Source organism: Staurois parvus, unplaced genomic scaffold (assembly GCF_062004578.1).
Source record: "Staurois parvus isolate SC_StPar_1 unplaced genomic scaffold, SC_StPar_1.0 ptg000154l, whole genome shotgun sequence".
Classification (NCBI taxonomy): Eukaryota; Metazoa; Chordata; class Amphibia; order Anura; family Ranidae; genus Staurois; species Staurois parvus.
Genome location: NW_028317950.1, coordinates 7,909,091 through 7,926,824, shown reverse-complemented (window position 1 = coordinate 7,926,824; position 17,734 = coordinate 7,909,091). Strand labels below are relative to the sequence as shown.

Genomic DNA, 17,734 nt, shown 5'->3' with positions numbered 1-17,734 from the left:
AATCGAGAAAACTTTCATCTGTGACATCAATTGTTGCTATGTTATGCCGCACCAGAAAAACACTGTCGGTCGCATGACAAACCATGCTAAAAGTGCATGAAAACGAGCAGCTTGCAAGTTTCCATGTATTTCTACGGGGATAAAAACACGCTCATAAATGCATTCATTCTTAGATTGTAAGATCCAAGGACCAGGGCCCTCCTAACCAGGGGCGGACTGACCATTTGGAAACTCGGGCACTGCCCGTGGGCCCGGGGGCAGTAGGGGGCCCCATGAGATGCCCCTGGTACCTTTTTCATAGGCTTTTTTGAGTTTGGGCAAGGACACAGGGGCCCCATGATCCCCTATTGCCCGGGGGCCCCATGAGTTGTCAGTCCGCCCCTGCACCTAACTCTCTTGTATTGAACTGTATTGTTGCTGTATTGTCTCCAGTTATATTGTAAAGCGCTGAGCAAACTGTTGGTGCTATATAAATCCTGTATATTAATAATAATATAATAATAATATAATAATAAAATAATAACAATAATTATATAATAATGATAATAATGATGATAATAATAATAATGTAATAATAATAAGAATAAAATATTAATATAATAATAATGTAATAATAATAATAATAATAATAAAATAATGATATAATAATAATATAATAATATAATAATAATAATATAATAATATATTATTAATAATAATAATAATAATAATAATAATACATATATAATAATAATATATTATTAATAATAATAATAATAATAATAATATTATAATAATAATATAATAATATATTAATAATAATAATAATATAATAATAATAATTTGCCTAAATGGAGCTTTAAACTTTTTTCCAGCTTCAGGCGTTCTGCTTCAGGTGACAGATTTGTAATATTGGTTTTTTTTTTTCGCCCTGAGCGTTTAGGAGCCTCTCGCTACAAATCGCTCAGGTGTGAACGGGGCCTCAACCGCCGAGCGATCGAACTCAAGAAGCAGCCTGATTGCCTTGACGATGTATTAGGAGGGCGTAATAACCGAGAGAAGGAAAAGTGACTGGACGCAGCGATTTGCCTGGCGCGGCGGCCGCGCCTTTCACTGCTCGGCATTTGTATTTGTAGGTACATTTGTGAACAGATGCAGTCAGAATGGAGGGATGTGTATGTAGTGGGTGTACAGACGTTTTCCAATTTACTGTCTCCACCCACACAGGATCAAATTGAACATACAGAGAGGGCGGGCCTACTCGTGTTAGCCTGGCTATGATTGGCCAATAGCCCCTTCCCGTGTGTTGAGTTGAGTAGAGGGTGACAGCACTGAGCTCTCTGTCCCCTTCTATTCCTGCTGGCAAAACTTCAAGGATCTACCCCCCCAAAAGAGAGGAGCACCCCTTCCCTGAGAGGTGTAGGGTGAGTGCTGGGTTGAGGTGGGGAGGGGCTGAGGCGGGTCCCCTTGGCAGGGTGACTACACGCTTGATGAAACTACATGCTTCTCTTGCATCAGAAAGACACTTAAGCCTCTCCTTCCCACAGCTTCAAGTTCAGGGGCCCCTCCCCATCACCTATAGGAGGGGGAGGGGGGATCTGATTGGAAGTGGGGTCCTTGGATCTATAGGGGGAGGGATGTTCAATATAAAGAGTCGACTCTTATTGTTCTGAGCGATCACAGCGACATGTGGCTGCAGAGGCGTGCCAAGGTGGAGGAGGGGGTCCTCAACTACCGAGATCCCTGCAGAATTCTCAGTAAACCCGGCTGAACTACAAATCCCAGCAGGCCAGGGGACGCAGCAAGCGTTAGCCTCAATCCGCAACAGCTGGAGTACTGTAGCAGCCACGCGCAATCTGATTTTATTAATCGATCGATGTGCAATTCGATCAACACGATTGAATCTGCGATCAGTCGAATAGCCCGGCTTCCCTTTCCGATCAAATTTAGATCAGACTGAATCAATCAGGCCCAGGCGGAAAAATGATCGATCGTATCGCATGGCTCGGCTTCGCTTGTGCGTTTTAATGTATTTCCATTGATCAGATTTTGAGATTGCATGGGAAAGACAGAGATGTCATCGATAGAATTGTTGTCATGGCGATCAGTTGGGTTGTTGATCGTAGATCGATTTGTTTTTTTTTGTTTTTTCTATCCAGAGATTGGTTGGAAAAGAAATCGATCATTTATTGAAGAGTGTATGGCAATCATTAGGCTAACAATCTAACACAACAGGAATGTTCCATCGATTTTCTAATGGTTATAATTATGGTCATGGTGATCAATTGGTTTGTTGACTGTAGATCGATTTTTTTTTTCCGATGCAGAGATTGGTTGGAAAAGAAATCGATCATTTATTGAAGAGTGTATGGCAATCATTAGGCTAACAATCTAACACAACGGGAATGTTCCATCAATTTGCTAATAGTTATAATTATGGTCATGGCGATCAATTGGGTTGTTGACCGTAAATCGATTTTTTCCTATCCAGAGAGATTGGATGAAAAAGAAATCGATCATTTATTACAGCATGTACTGTATGGCCAGTATTAGGCTAGCAGTCCAAAACAAAAGGAAACGTTTGTTTGATTTTCTAATGGTTAGTGGGGCCAGATCAAATTTTTTCCTTACTGCAGTCAAAAATAAACGACGAAGGGACAAGATTTCTCTGTCGAGAGAAATTGATTGGAAATTAAATCGATCGTTTATTGAAGAGTGTATGGCCAGTATTAGGCTAGCACGGGAATGTTCCATCAATTTTCTAATGGTTATAATTATGGTCAAGGCAATCAACTGGGTTGTTGACCGTAGATCGATATTTTTTTCTTTCTATCCGGAGAGATTGGTCGGAAAAGAAATCAATCATTTATTGAAGCATGTACTGTATGGCCACCATTAGGCTAGAAATCTAACACAACAGAAACGATTGTTCGATTTTCTAATGGTTATAATTATGGTCATGGCGATCAATTAGGTTGTTGACCTTAGATCGATTTTTCCTATCTGGAGAGAAAGGTCGGAAAAGAAATCGATCATTTATTACAGCATGTACTGTATGGTCACCATTAGACTAACAATCTAACACAACGGGAATGTTCCATCGATTTTCTAATGGTTATAATTATTGTCATGGCGATCAATTGGGTTGTTGACCGTAGATCGATTTTTTTTTTTCCTTTCCGGAGAGATTGGTCAGAAAAGAAATCGATCATTTATTGAAGCATGTACTGTATGGCCAGTATTAGGCTAACAATCTGACACAAAGGGAACGTTTGTTCGATTTTCTAATGGTTAGTGGGGTCAGATCGATGTTTATTTTTGACTGCAGTAAGGAAAAAATTTGAAGGGACAAGATGGAAATTATTTCCTATTGAAAGAGATTGATTGGAAATGAAATTGATCATTTATTGCAGAGTGTTTGGCCACCATTAGACTAGCAATCTAATACAACGGGAATGTTCCATCGATTTTCTAATGGTTCTAATTATGGACATGGTGATCAATTGGGTTGTTGACCGTAGATTGAATTTTTTTCTATCTTGAGAGACTGGTCAGGAAAGAAATCGATCATTTATTGAAGCATGTACTGTATGGCCAGTATTAGGCTAACAATCTTACACAACGGGAATGTTCCATCGATTTTCTAATGGTTAGTGGGGTCAGATCAATGTTTATTTTTGACTGCAGTAAGGAGAAAATTTGAAGGGACAAGATGGAAATTATTTCCTATTGAAAGAGATTGATTGGAAATGAAATCGATCATTTATTGCAGAGTGTTTGGCCACCATTAGGCAGTTCAACACAAAGGGAACGTTCGTTCGATTTTCTAATGGTTAGTGGGGCCAGATCGACATTAGGCTAGCAATCTAATGCAAAGGGAACGTTGGTTTGATCTGCTAATGGTTAATGAGACCAGATCAATGTTCGCTCTTGACTGAAGTAACCAGAAAATTCAAAGGATCAAGATGGAATTATTTGTTTTTTTATCAAAAGAGATTGATTGGAAAAGAAATCGATCATTTATTGAAGCATGTATGGCCACCATTAGGCTAGCAATCTAACACAAAGGGAACATTTATTCTATAATCAAATGGTTAGTGGGGCCAGATCGACTTTTCTTTTTGATTGAAGTAATGAGAAAATTTGAAGGAACAAGAAGGAATTTTTTCCGGGAGAGATCAGATCGGGAGAGATGGATTGGAGAAGAAATGGATCATTTATTGAAGCATGTATGGTCACCAATCTACAACAACGGGAACGTTTGTTCAATTGTCTGACGTTTACTGGGGTCAAATCGGTGTTCATTTTTGACAGAAGTAACGAGAAAATTGGAAGGAATGTTTTTCCGATCAGAAGAGATTGATTGGAGAAGAAATAGATAATTTATTGAAGCGTGTATGTTCACCGATCTACAACAACGGGAACGTTCGTTCAATTGTCCAAGGTTTAGTAGGTCAAATCAGTGTTCATTTTTGACTGAAGTAACATGAAAATTCAAAGGAAACGATTTCCTTCTTGTCCCTTCCAATTTTCTCGTTACTTCTGTCAAAAACGAACACCTATTTGACCTACTAAACCTTAGACAATTGAACGAACATTCCCGTTGTTGTAGATCGGCGAACATACACGCTTCAATAAATTATCTATTTCTTCTCCAATCAATCTCTTCTGATCGGAAAAAAATTCCCGCTTGTTCCTTCCAATTTTCTCGTTACTTCTGTCAAAAATGAACACCGATTTGACCCCAGTAAACCTCAGACAATTGAATGATCGAACGTTCCTGTTATAGATTGGTGACCATACACGCTTCAATAAATTATCCACTTCTTCTCTAATCAATCTCTCCCGATAGGAACAGGAGGGAAATTTTTTCCTATTGGGAGATTTATTGGAGAAGAAATAGATAATTTATTGAAACAAGTATGGTCACCAGTCTACAACAACGGGAACGTTCGTTCAATTGTCTAAGGCTTAGTGGAGTGAAATCAATGTTCATTTTTGACCGAAGTAATGAGAAAATTCAAAGGAAACTATTTCCCTCTTGTTCCTTCCAATTTAATTCTTCTGTCAAAAACGAACACCGATTTGACCCCACTAAACGTTAGACAATTGAACGAACGTTCCCGTTGTTGTAGATTGGTGACCATACACGCTTCAATAAATGATCCAATTCTTCTCCAATCAATCTCTTCTGATCGGAAAAAATGTCACCGCTTGTTCCTTCCAATTTTCTTGTTACTTCTGTCAAAAATGAACACCGATTTGACCCCAGTAAACCTCAGACAATTGAACGATCGAACGTTCCTGTTGTTGTAGATTGGTAGCCTAATGGTGACCATACACACTTCAATAAATGATCCAATTCTTCTCCAATCAATCTCCCAATAGGAAAAAATTTCCCTCTTGTTCCTATCGGGAGAGATTGATTAGAGAAGAAGTGGATCATTTATTGAAGCGTGTATGGTCACTATTAGGCTACCAATCTACAACAACAGGAACATTCGATCGTTCAATTGTCTGAGATTTAGTGGGGTCAAATCGTTGTTCGTTTTTGACAGAAGTAAAGAGAAAATTGGAAGGAACAAGAGGGAAATTTTTCTGGAATGAATAAACTTCCAATTGTAAAAGTGATTTTAGTTCCGGAAATAATCTATAATGTAATGAAACTTCCAAATCCTCTTCCCTGTGTATGTCATATCGATCATTTTGGCTGTCAACCATAGATTGATTGATCCAATCGGGATAGATCGATTGGAAAATAAATGTATCGTTTATTGAAGCGTGTGTAGCCACCATTAAGCCAGCAATCTAGCACAAAGGGAACATTCATTCAGTTTTCGAATGGTTAGTGGGGTGCATTTTTGGCCAAAGTAATGAGAAAATTTTAAAGATTTTCCTATCAAAAGATATTGATTGGAAAAGAAATCGTTCTTTTATTGAAGCATACATGGCCACTATTAGGCTAGCAATCGAACGCAAAGGAAACGTTGGTTCAATTTGCTAATGGTTACTGAGACCAGATCAATGTTCACTTTTGACTGCAGTAACAGGAACATTGAAAGGAACAAGATGGAAAGTGTTTCCTATCGGCAGAGATTGATTGGGAAAAAAATCGATCCTTTATTGAAGTGTGTATGGCCACCATTAGGCTAGCAATGTAACACAAAGGGAACTTTTGTTTGATTTTTCTTTAATGGGGCCAGATCAACATTCGTTTTTTGACTGCAGTATTGAGAACATTCGAAGAAACAAGATGGATTTTTCTTCCTATCGAGAGCGATTGATCGGAAAAGAAATCGATCATTTATTGACGCGTGTATGGCTACCATTAGGCTAGCAATCTAACACAATGGGAATACTCATTCGATTCCCAATGGATAATGAGGTCAAATTGGCTGTTTTTTTAGTGTAATGAGAAAATCAGAAGAAACAAGCTGGAACACATTTCCTATTGGAAGAGAATGATTGTGAAGGATATTGATCGTTTATGGAAGCATGTATGGCCACCATTAGGATAACATTCTGACACAGAGGGAACGATCATTCGATTTTCTAATGGTTTCCCCTCTAGCCTTGGCCAGCTCGTTGAGTTGCTCCTTTCCCCTTGGGCTAGAGACCCCCAGATTTGGCAAGTGTGTAGAGGAGACATTGCGCTACACGCGATCAAAATTCAGGGTCTCTACCTCGATTTTTAAGGGAGCCTCATGGCACGCTGGCCAAGGCTAGAGGGGAAGCTGACCTGTAAGGCTGGAGGGGAAGCTGGCCTGTAAGGCCGGAGGGGAAGCTGGCCTGGATGGCCGGAGGGGAAGCTGGCCTGGAAGGCCGGAGGGGAAGCTGGCCTGGAAGGCCGAAGGGGAAGCTGGCCTGGAAGGCCGAAGGGGAAGCTGGCCTGGAAGGCTGGAGGGGAAGCTGGCCTGGAAGGCTGGAGGGGAAGCTGGCCTGGAAGGCTGGAGGGGAAGCTGACATGGAGGGGAACCTGGCCAGGGCCCCAGCCGCCTGTGAAACTCCCTCCCAAGTATCTGTGGCCAGCTTCCTCTTCAGGGGCTTAAGTCTCATTGGCTTAAATCCCTTGTGGTGTACTGAGGAGGTGGGCTTAAGTCTCGGGGTTTAATTTAGTTGAATGGTCGGCACTTAATCGGCCATACTTTGGACCGTCGGTAGCCAGGTACCTCTCGTGCATCCTTCCCAAATTTGGTGTCTCTAGCCTGCAGGGTTCCCGGCAGGTCCCGTGGCCAAGTTACCGGTAGACGGCAAATCTTCAACCCGGACTTAGTCCCGGTAGCGGTTCTGGATTTTCCCGATCACTTTGGGCAACCGTATCTCCGGAACCATGGATGCTAGAGACCCCAACTTCGAATTTTCTTGTTGCTACTGTAAAAAACGGATGATAGTTTGACCCCATTAACCAATAGAAGATCGAACGAATATTCCCGTTCTGTTAGATTGGTATCCTAATGGTGGCTATCCACACTTCAACAAACGATCCTTTCCTTGTCGTTCTCTACAGACAGGAACAGTTTTCAATTTCTTCCCTTTGAATTTTCTTGTTACTGCTGTCAAGAATAAACGTTGATTTGCCCCACTAACCATATCCACTCTCCTATGTGTGCTGTATCAGTTGATTGGTTTCTTGACTATAGATCGATTATTTCTATTGGGAGAGATCGATCGGAAAAGAAATCGATTATATATTGAACCATGTGTGGCCAGGGCTGTGGGTAAGGGGGTATCACCTGTCTTCCTGTACGGGGCCCAGGCAGTTTATTAAATCAGATGTGGGCAGGGAGGGTGATTGGCATGGCAGGGGGGCAGTTACTGGAACCGATCCCCTGTATGGCTCTCCCTGCAGCAGCTGAAAGCTGGATTGTTATCCTCTCACTCCCACCACATTCATCACCCTTCTGTGGACCATGCCTTTCCCCCTGCTGCCCGGGGCCGTGGATAAGGGGGCACCATCAGTCCTCCTGTACGGGGCCCAGGCCAGCAGGGGGGCCCAGGCAGCTGGGTGATCAGATGTGGGCAGGGAGGGTGAGCGGCACGGCGGGGGGAAGAGGGCAATTACTGGAACCGATCCCCTGTATGGCTCTCTCTGCAGCAGCTGAAAGCTGGCTTCTTCTCCTCTCCCCCTCCGCTGGCTTTCAGCTGCTGTAGAGAGAGACATATAGGGGATCAGTTCCAGTAATTTACCAGCTCCTTCCTTTCCTGAATGAACACAATGAGTGATCGGTACCAATAACTCACTGTGTTCATTCATAACTGAAGCATAATACACTGTTTTTAGTGGGGATGGGGGGGCTCTGTCAGGTTGGCTGTAAGGGGCCCCATGGTTTCTAACAGCAGCCCTGCCAGGCCCCCCTGTGTGCCTCCACCCCCGCAGTGCTTCCAGCTTCCCTCCTCTCTTACCCACGGGCAGCTGTAAACACACAATAGGATCCTTCAGGATGGGGAGTGGGGGAGGGGTCCGGTAAATATGACACATTTACCAGCGACTTCCTTTCTTGATTGAACACGAGTGATCGGTACCAATTAGTCACTGTGTTCATTCATAACTGAAACATAGTAAACTGTTTTTTTGTGGGGATGGAGGGCCCCTGTTACGTTGGCTGTATGGGGCCCCATGGCTTGGGGGGCCCTGTCAGGTTGGCTGTAAGGGGCCCCATGGTTTCTAATAGCAGCTCTGCCAGGCCCCCCTGTGTGCCCCCACCCCCACAGTGCTTCTGGATTCCCTCCTCTCTTCCCCACCAGCAGCTGCAAACACACAATAGGATCCTTCAGAATGGGGAGTGGGGGAGGCGTCCAATAAATATGACACATTTCTCAGCTACTTCTGTTCTTGATTGAACACAAGTGATTGGCACCGATCAGTCACTGTGTTCATTCATAATTGATGCATGGTAAACTGTGTTTATTTGGGGGGGCCCTTTCAGGTTGGCTGTATGTGTCCTGTGATTTCTAACGACAGCACTGCCTGTGGCCACCATTCGGCTAGCAATCTAACACAAGGGGGCCGATTTACTAGAAGTCGTTGACTTGGAAGGTGAATGCTCACTGAGCTTAGTAAATCAAGCCGTGCTCGCTTCAAATACCCAATCATGTGCAAGGTAAACGAAATGAAGATTTTTCTGTGCCATGATTGGTTGCAGCGGCGCACGCGGCATTCCGCCATTTACTAAGTGAAGACGCAAAGTGAGCGGTCTGTATTGCAGGCTTCCTATACAATACCGTCGCATTGATCGGTTCCTTTGTTGTTTTCTGGACACAATTCGACTATCGGGATGGAATTAGGAGCTTGCAGAGAGTTCCACAGCCTCTCCTTATTGAGTAGATGTAATGGTGGCCATACATGCTTCAATTTGATTAAGCCCCGGTTCACACTGATATGGTGCGGAATTCCCAGCAATGACACTGTACTGCTAGGGTGACAGTATGTAAAAAAAACATAAATAATAACAAAAAAAAATTTAAATTGTAATTTTTGGTTATAAACTAATTTGGGTTTTTTTTCACTAAAAAGATAACGGAATACATTTTGGCCGAGATTTATGATGAAATATTATTTATTTGCAACATTTTATAAGAAAAACACTTTTTTTCAAAAATTTTTGGACTTTTCATTAATATAGCAAAAAAAAATAAAAATCCCAGTGGTTAATAAATACCACCAAAATAAAGCTTTATCTGTCTAAAAAAAATGCTAAAAAATTCATATGGGTACAGTGTTGCATGACCGCGCAATTGTCATTCAAAGTATGATAGCACTGAAAATTGGCCTGGACAGGAAGGGGGTAAAAGTGTCCGGACTGGAAGTGGTTAATAAACAACACCCTGAAATCGGTTCGCAAAGCGCGGTGCAATGTGCAGAATCGGATCGTATGGGTGTGAACAAAAAGGATCCTGCACCTTTTTAGTGAGGATCCGGTGCGATTTGAGCTACACAAAATGTATGTGAAAAAAGTGTGAGAACTGCGCTAAATGCGTTAAAACTAGATCAAATTTGAATAAATACACAAATAAATGGATAAATACAAAAATGCTGCGACTACAAAAATATCAAACAAAACACATAAATGAGCACTCAAAAAAGTGAGCCAGTAGCACAGAGATATATAAGTGAAACATTGTGAACATAAAAGTGAAAACTGAGTGTGTTGTCCAAAGAAAGTCTGAAAGTTGCTTCTTATCCACCAAGCGATTCTTCCAAATCTTCAAACTAAATCGCCACGTGAGAAAAGAAAATGATGTTCCCCCTGTCAGGTGTACACTCACCAGTAAATGTTGCCCCCCACTCAGAGGCATCCCTAGGGTTGGTGTCACTCGGTTCAGTAACACTTGGTGACACCACCTCCGACGATCCCCGCAGAATGGATCAGATCTGTGGATTGAGCAGAATGGATCGGAGTCCGATCCATTATGCTCCCCAATCCGCAGATCCGATCCATCATGCGGGGATTGTCAGCATGCAACCTATACGGGGTGACACCGGACCCGATCCATGAAAAGGTAAGTTGTAAAGAAAGCCGGCGATCCCCGCAGGATGGATCGGATCTGCGGATTGGGGACCATAATGGATCGGACTCCAATCCATTATGCTCAATCCTCAGATCTGAACCATCCTGTGGGGACTGTCAGCTTGCTTTACAACTTACCTTTTCATGGAGCGGGTCTGGTGTCACCCCATGCTGTCGGTGTCACCCTGTAGGGCCACACCCTCCACACCTGCCTCGGGACGCCACTGCCCCCACTCTCATGGTTTGCTAAAGAGGCTCAATCAATATCTCCCGGTGGGCTGACGGATCAATCAGTACCAGTATCAATCATCTCCTCCGATAATAATCACCTATCCCCAGAAGATCGACAATCATTCGTATAATAATGGGAATCCAAAAAAGGTGGCACTTAGGGTGACAGAGGAGCAGGGGCGGACTGATCATTTGGAAACTCAGGCACTGCCCGAGGGCCCGAGGTCAGTAGGGGGCCCCATGAGATGCCCCTGGTACCTTTTTCATAGGCTTTTTTGAGTTTGGGCAAGGACACAGGGGCCCCATGATCCCCTATTGCCCGGGGGCCCCATGAGTTGTCAGTCCTCCCCTGCAGAGGAGCCTCCCCTCCTCTAACTACCAAATGACCCCCAGTGCCAGCATCCACAGACATCAAACAGGTGGGGGATGAAGCAGTAGCAAAATGTACGGCTCCAATCGCACCGCACTGAAATCACACCACACAGAAATCGCACCGCACTGAAATAGCACCGCACAGAAATCGCACCGCACTGAAATCGCACCGCACTGAAATCGCACCGCACTGAAATCGCACCGCACTGAAATCCTACCGCACAGAAATCGCACCGCACAGAAATCGCACCGCACTGAAATCGCACCGCACTAAAATCGCACCGAACAAAAATCGCACTCCACAGAAATCGCACCGCACTGAAATCGCACTGCACAGAAATCGGACCACACTGAAATTGCACCGCACAGAAATCGCAGCTGATTGGCACAGGAATGCGGTTTGGTTCCTATACAAATGCGATATGCCGAACCGCAGAAGTGTGAACCTGCACTCAATTAAACCATCAAATCTGCAAACAACTGAATAGCCATACCTTCCCCAATGATCAATTAAACTCTGTTTAGATTTGGATTCTATCAAGATAGGCTGATCGGCCAGGGCAAGAAATTATCGATCGTTTTCATCCATCAGCCACACTGAGATGCTTTGTTCTGGATTGTGATTGTGTCTCAGATGATGAGATTGTGTGGTGGAAACAGAAGAGCGATCAATAACTTTGTACATTGTGATCATAGCTTAGCAATCTATTGCAATCCACTTCCCTGTGTGCGGCACATCGATCGAATGGGCTGTTGATTATTAGAATCGGAAGAGATTGATAGGAAAAGAAATTGATCGCTTATCGAAGCCACCATATGGAACACCATGCACATTCCAATCTGACCGTACAATCTCTGTACAATCAACAGTAAACTCACCAAAATGTAATATGAGTTTACTGTTGATTGTACAGGCGTTCCATTAAAAGGTTCTGAATGCCCGGGGGGAAGCATCGGTGATCATGTGACCACAGTTACAGTGGTCACATGATTGGGATCCAATCCTACCGGCTACCGATCATTAGTGTCTCCGACAGCTCACTTTCTGTATCGGGAGCGTGGAGTGAGCGTGCTCTCAACACAGAAACAATAGCCGCACAGTGATCAATATGTGGGGTGATTGACACCTCACTGCACTTGTATGATATTACACTCTGGGAGTTGTAGTCCTGCAGTGACCACACAGCCTGTATGATGGGATATGCTGGGAGATGTAGTCCTGCAGTGACCGCACAGTCCGTGTATGATGGGATATCCTGGGAGATGTAGTCCTGCAGTGACCGCACGGCCCCTGTATGATGGGACATACTGGGAGATATAGCCCTGCAGTGACCACACAATCTGTATGATGTGACATGCTGGGAGATGTAGTCCTACAGTGACCACACAATCTGTATGATGTGACATGCTGGGAGATGTAGTCCTGCAGTGACCGCACGGCCCCTGTATGATGGGACATACTGGGAGATGTAGTCCTGCAGTGACCACACAACCTGTATGATGTGACATGCTGGGAGATGTAGTCCTGCAGTGACCACACAGTCCGTGTATGATGTGACACGCTGGGAGATATAGTCCTGCAGTGATATGGTCCTGCAGTGACCGCACAGTCCGTGTATGATGGGACATGCTGGAAGATGTAGTCCTGCAGTGACCGCACAGTCCATGTATGATGTGACACGCTGGGAGATGTAGTCCTACAGTGATATAGTCCTGCAGTGACCGCACAGTCCGTGTATGATGGGACATGCTGGGAGATGTAGTCCTGCAGTGACCGCACAGCCCCTGTATGATGGGATATCTTGGGAGATGTAGTCCTGCAGTGACCACACAGCCCCTGTGTGATGAGAGACCCTGGGAGATGTAGTCCTGCAGTGACCACACAGCCCCTGTGTGATGAGAGACCCTGGGAGATGTAGTCCTGCAGTGACCGCACAGTCCCTGTATGATGTGACAAGCTGGGAGATCTAGTCCTGCAGTGACCACACAGCCTGTATGATGGGATATGCTGGTAGATGTAGTCCTGCAGTGACCACACAGTCCGTGTATGATGTGACACGCTGGGAGATGTAGTCCTGCAGTGATATAGTCCTGCAGTGACCGCACAGTCTGTGTATGATGGGACATGCTGGGAGATGTAGTCCTGCAGTGAGCACGGCCCTTGTATGATGGGACATGCTAGGAGATGTAGTCCTGCAGTGCCCGCACAGCCCGTGTATGATGGGATATCCTGGGAGATGTAGTCCTGCAGTGACCGCACGGCCCCTGTATGATGGGACATGCTGGGAGATGTAGTCCTGCAGTGACCACACAGTCCGTGTATGATGTGACATGTTGGGAGATGTAGTCCTGCAGTGACCGCATAGTCCGTGTATGATGGGACATGCTGGGAGATGTAGTCCTGCAGCGACCACACAGCCCGTGTATGATGTGACACGCTGGGAGATGTAGTCCTGCAGTGATATAGTCCTGCAGTGACCGCACAGTCCGTGTATGATGGGACATGCTGGGAGATGTAGTCCTGCAGTGAGCACGGCCCCTGTATGATGGGACATGCTGGGAGATGTAGTCCTGCAGTGCCCGCACAGCCCGTGTATGATGTGACATGCTGGGAGATTTAGTCCTGTAGTGATATAGTCCTGCAGTGACCACACAGTCCGTGTATGATGGAACATGCTGGGAGATGTAGTCCTGCAGTGACCGCACGGCCCCTGTATGATGGGACATGCTGGGAGATGTAGTCCTGCAGTGACCACACAGTCCGTGTATGATGTGACATGCTGGGAGATGTAGTCCTGCAGTGATATAGTCCTGCAGTGACCGCATAGTCCGTGTATGATGGGACATGCTGGGAGATGTAGTCCTGCAGCGACCACACTGCCCCTGTATGATGGGATATCTTGGGAGATGTAGTCCTGCAGTGACTGCACAGCCCCTGTGTGATGGGACACGCTGGGTGATGTAGTCCTGCAGTGACCGCACAGCCTATTTTATGGGAGATGTAGCTGTGCGGTGTGCATTGCAGAGGAGTCATTCTATGCGACTACTATGGGGCACGAGGGGCTCAGAGTTCTGCAAGTAGAGGTAATATTAAATCAATGTATATGAAATGTGAGTATCTCTATACAATGACTCCAAACAGAACTAGTGTTCTGTATTACTAGATGGAGATTAGAGGTTGGGGGCCCCTAACGATTTTGCAGTGGGGGGCCCATTACACTCCTGGTGCATTTATGACATATTTGCCTTTTCTGGAACATTTGTAACTTACTATTGATTTCTACGTTTTCCAGCAATATAGAAACAATGATATGCTCAGAGTAACTGATGTTCTCACCAACATCACTGATACTGTATATTGCATAATCTGGTAAATACTGAGAACACGGTGGCCCTTTTGGTTGTCTTTACGCCTATACAACATGTGTGCTCACTATCCATGCTCCGCACATCTCGCAGTATTCAGCAGCTCCCGGCAGCAGGACCCGTGTGACTTGTGTGTGGTCACATTGGATGACATCCTGACAGTTGGCTTTTTTGGGAATCCTGGGGGACCTCATTCTAGTTGTCTGGCTGTCATGCAAGTCTTCTGGCTTTAGTAATTTCTGAGTCGCTGACCAGTAAGCAGTGTGTAGATCAGGAAAATCAGAATGAAAGCGATATTAACCACTCGCCCTCCTGAGGATTTACCCCCCTTCCTGACCAGGCTGGTACGGCGCTGCGTTACTTTAACTGACAATTGCACGGTCATGCAACACTGCACCGAAATGAAATGTACGTCCTTTTTTCCCACAAATAGAGCTTTCTTTCGGTGGTATTTGATCGCCTGTGCAGTTTTTATTTTTTGCACTATAAACAAAAAAATATCGACAATTTTGAGAAAAAAAACAATATTTTTGACTTTTTGCTATTAAACATATCCAATTAAAAAAATTTAAAAAATCAAACGTCGTCATAAATTTAGGCCAAAATGTACTCTGCGACATGTCTGTGCTCAAAAAAAATCCCAATCCGTGTAAATTTATTGGTTTACGTGAAAGTTATAGCATTTACAAATGGCGGTATATATACTGGAATTTTATTTTTACTAGTAATAGCGGTGATCAGCGACTTATAGTGGGACTGCAGCAGACATTCTGACACTGGGGGGAACAGACTTGGTGTCACTGACATCCCCAATGACACCAATACAGTGATCAGTGCTAATAAAAAGCACTGACACTGTACTAATGGCACTGGGCAGGAAGGGGTTAACATGTGGGGTGAACAAAGGGTTAACTGTTTGCTGTTTCACTGTGTGCCGTGTGTGTGCTTTACACTAGAAGCACGCTGCTTTGTATGGCTCTGCTATGCAGAGCCATACAAAGCAGTGTGCAGTAGCTGACAGGGGAGCAATCTGTATTGTTTATACACAGGTCTCTCTCGTGCGTGCCCCCTACCCGGAACTGCAAAATCATGTGTGTATACAGATATATATATGTACATTATTTTGCACACCCGTGCCGCACTGTAGCAATATTTCTGCTATAGGGCGGTGCAGAAGCGCTTAAACTCAAAAGCAAACATTTATTAGAACATTATTGCAGTTTACCAATTCTTAGCTGCATTAATCTCTTTTTTTAGGCTTTCTTTCTTCTATTTTCATCTCCTGATCTGGCCAGTAAGTCTGTTGGCTTTTAACAGAACAAGCTGTCCTGCAGGTGTAGCAGTTCGAGGGTTGAGACAAACCATTTAACACTGACAGGGGTGCTTACAATAATCAGCTTTTCCAAAGGGAACAAAGTTGTTTGCTGTAACTGCTTATAAAGTGTTAGCTGGAGTTTGGCTTCAATTTCTTAGTGTTCTGAATCTGCTAGTACATCTAACAGTGCTGCTCTCCAAAGATGCTCCCTGTGCTCCTTCATCCAAACTGGCACTCTAATACAAGAGATGTGTTACTGGCCAGATCAACAGGAGAAAGCCGAGTAAAAAAAAAAAAGAAAAGAAAACTAAGGCTACGTTCACACTAGCGTTGTGTGCAGGCGGCGGAGAGGCGTTTGGGAAGCGTTTTTACCGCTTTCCAAACGCCTTGGACAATTCTGCACATTGCAGCACATGGTGCTGTTCTAACGGGAGCGTTAGCGTCGCGTTGCGGCAAAACCGACGCCTCTGGTCGAGTCAGGAGGCATTGAAGCCTCCTATTCTAGTCTATGGTGCCGCTCCGCAAACGCCTGGCGGTTGCGATGCATTTGCGGGGCGTTTGCAGAGCGGTAACACCATTTAAACTTCATTATAGGCGTTTGTGGGGCGTTTTTAACGCTCGGCAAACGCCTAGCAACCGCCGCTAAACCGCGCATGCGGCATTTGCGGAACGTTTGCTGAGCGTTAAAAAAATGCTCCGCAAACGCTGGACCAACACTTGCCAAATGCTATAGGGGCATTTGGCAAGCGTTGGTAAAACAGTGAAGTGTGAACGAGCCCTAATGCAGCCTCCACATCTAATGGTTGGTAAGCTGCAATATGTTACATTTTTGGTTTCAGGTTTAATACCTTTTTAAGTCACAAATTTTTATCTGAAGTACTCAAAGCATTGATGCCAAAAGCTTACTTACCCCTGGTTCACACCAATGCGGCGCGGAAAACACTACAAACCCCATTTCCCCACCGCATTGCAATCGCATCACGTTCACATGATCTGGTGCGGGTGTCAATGATAAATCAATGACATCACAAAAACGCGATGCGATTGCCAGAAGTCACATCACATGGTTAAGAACACTCATGCCATGCAATTCAGTTGCGGATTTAATCAGTTCCCAGTTCCATGGACATCATTCCAGCACACTCCCCCAGAGGCGTGCACCAGGCTGATCACGTGATACAGTAAAAAGCCAATCATGGCGGCCTTTTACCCCGTGATCACCTGTGTCCAATGACACAGCAGATCACCGGGTAAATACAGTTGCCGGTTATCAGCTGCACTTTCCTCACGCTGTCACAGCGTGAGGAAAGTACTGCCGAGAACCGGCAATTGTCAGCAACGGGATCAGCACTGATTGCAAGGATGATCAGTGCCCAGCAGTGCCGCCCACCTGTGCCCAGCAGTGATACCCACCTGTGCCACCCAGCAGTGCCAGCTCATCAGTGCCCATCAGTGCTGCCTATCCGTGCCAACTCAGTGCCCATCAGTGCTGCCTATCTGTGCCAACTCAGTGCCCATCAGTGCCGCCTAGCAGTACCGCCTATCATTGCCCATCAGTGCTGCCTATCCGTGCCAGCTCAGTGCCCATCAGTGCCGCCTATCAGTGCCGCCTATCATTGCCCATCAGTGCAGCCTCATCAACACACATCAGTGATGGAAACAAATTACCTGTTTGCAAAATTTTATAATAGAAACAAAGAAAAACTTTTTTTTTTCAAATTTTTACTCTTTTTTTGTTTGTAACGCAAAAAATCAAACCCCCAGCGGTGAGTAAATACCACCAAAAGAAAGCTCTATTTGTGTGAAAAAAATGATAAAAATTTCATATACAGTAGGTACAGTGTTGTCATTCAAAGTACGACAGCGCTGAAAGGTGAAAATTGGCCTGGGCAGGAGCGGACTGACTATTTGAGCACTCAGGCACTGCCCGAGGGCCCGGGGTCAGTAGGGGGCCCCATGAGAT

The 17,734-nt window shown here is 44.7% G+C and overlaps 1 protein-coding gene across 4 annotated transcripts in view; it reads left to right on the top strand.

The window, feature by feature from the left end:
* SLC38A5 (solute carrier family 38 member 5) overlaps window positions 1-17,734 on the top strand; it is a 147,759-nt gene that overhangs the window by 33,848 nt on the left and 96,177 nt on the right. The window contains exon 1 of one of the 4 annotated variants that reach the window (XM_089675008.1): window positions 1,250-1,403. The exons of 2 other annotated variants lie outside the window; for them this stretch is intronic. The gene's annotated coding sequence lies outside the window, so the exon portion shown is untranslated. Of the gene's footprint in view, window positions 1-1,249; window positions 1,404-17,734 lie in introns of those variants that run through there. One more of the 4 variants, XM_089675009.1, reaches the window with a different exon arrangement.